Source organism: Nanorana parkeri, unplaced genomic scaffold (assembly GCF_000935625.1).
Source record: "Nanorana parkeri isolate BGI_ZX_2015 unplaced genomic scaffold, ASM93562v1 scaffold549, whole genome shotgun sequence".
NCBI classification, from domain to species: Eukaryota; Metazoa; Chordata; class Amphibia; order Anura; family Dicroglossidae; genus Nanorana; species Nanorana parkeri.
The window spans coordinates 171,486-173,611 of NW_017306817.1; positions in this window are offsets into that span (position 1 = coordinate 171,486).

The following is a 2,126-nucleotide window of genomic DNA, read 5'->3' on the forward strand; positions in this document are numbered from 1 at the left end:
TACATGCGGTTTGCGCGGGTTTACATGCAGCAGCTGTCACCTGATCATTAACTTGAACTGGTTACAGCTGTCACTTGTAAATGGCAGAAAAGGGATTCCTGCTGTAGGAAAATGCAAATTCCTGATGCTGGAATCCCTAATCGCACCTAAACTTCCAGTTGTGAATGGGGCCTTATTGTGTGTGTTTTAGTCGGCATATTTCTGTGTGGGTTGGGGGGGTTCTATGTGTGAATAAATGTGTGATTACAATTAAAACCTGTGGGGGAAAAAAACACACAGATATACTTACACTGCACACACATACACATGTATACATACTGATATGACACACACAGAAATATTAACACACATACCCAGATCACTCACAGAAATCCTGACAATACACACACAAACCAACACTAACAAATACACTGACATTGATGTACAAATAAACTATAACAAACGCATATGCTGACATTATAAACACACACAGACGATAACACTGCTACCGTATATAGTTGCATTTTATTTTAAAGTATGAAATTCGGCAAGTGGCCCCCATGGGAGAAAAAAATGTGTCCAGTGGCCCCCAAGTGAATTGAGTTTGAGACCCGTGATGTAGGGTATAGAATGCAGGGGTCAGGACTATATAATGTATAACATAGCATATAAACTACAAGTCATAACTATGTAGCATGAAGATTTCAGAAATCAGTATTATACCGCAATCACCCGTTTGTTGTCTGTACAGTGGGGCAAAAAAGTATTTAGTCAGCCACCAATTGTGCAAGTTCTCCCACTTAAACAATTTCCTGTTTCTGGGCCCTTTATAGTCCCAATTACCCATTTTTTTGCCCACACATTGTCAGGATTAATTTAGTCCACTGTCAAGTCATGCCGCTATTATCCTTATTTCACTACATTGCATTATATGCACCACAGTCCACAAATAAAGCCTGAAATGTTAATGTATCTAACACTCTGTTATTATCCACGTGTTCTGCCATTATTCGGGTCTTGCAGTGTATTTTTCTCCAGCATGATCATATCTAAAACATTTACTGTCACCATTAGTTTCTGTACATTGTTAGTATTTATTCCATTTTATTATTACTACTACTGTTCATTTTAGTAGTAATAGCTAAAAATAACAAAAAATTATTTTGATGTATAGAGGAGTATGTGTGTAAAAATGAATAGGTCCTGGGTGTCAGCTGTGTGAGGTACGCCACTGCGTATGGAGCTGTGAACATGACATGGCATTGAGTAATCTCAAACCCATTGGCACCTGACTTTTATGGCACGGGGGTTTGGAACAGGAAAAAAAAACTTTTGAGCTTGAATACTGTACAGTGAATGAAGGTGCCCATACACCTGCCGATTATCGCACGATAGTTGTGGGTGATCCCGCGATCGTACGATAATCGGCAGGTGTATGGGCAGCGTGCGACCGCATCTACTGTAAGGTCGTACGACTTTCGTCTTCCTAGCACGCTGGGAAACCTGTACGATTTTCGGCGGGTTGGTAGCGTGCTCGGAAGACGAAAGCCGCACGGGCCGGTGTGCGCATGCGCACACTGCCCGCTTAGCATTGCAATCATCGGCAAGCCCTCCCCTCAGCGAGGAGGGCTTGCGATGATCGCAAGTACGATCTGCCTGTCCAAGATGGGCAGGTCGTACGAAATTTTAATGACCTTGCAACCATCGCACAACGAAAGTCGTGCGATGGTTGTAAAGTGTATGGCCAGCTTAACCATTGCGAGTGCAAATGATCATGTGACCATTGCATAGCTGTCCTAATTTCTATGAACCGTCTATACTTTTGCCAGAAAAAAGTGATCCATTTGTATGCAAAGCAGCACAGTGTCCTTGAAATTCGTGCCTTACTTTAAAACACACACTGCTCTGGCCCTCTGAATATGCTCCACACTTTATTCATCTGCAGACAATCAGGCAAATAGTTAATTTCAGTAACACATTTGGGTTTAAAAATACACATCTTTTAATAAGCATTGAGACCACTGAGACACTCGCATTATTTCCTAACAAAGGTGTCTGCTTCACCTAAGTTACATAAAGCAGCATTATGATATTACTATCCCTCATAATTTAACACTTTGTTGGTAATTACCGTTCTTTTCATTTTT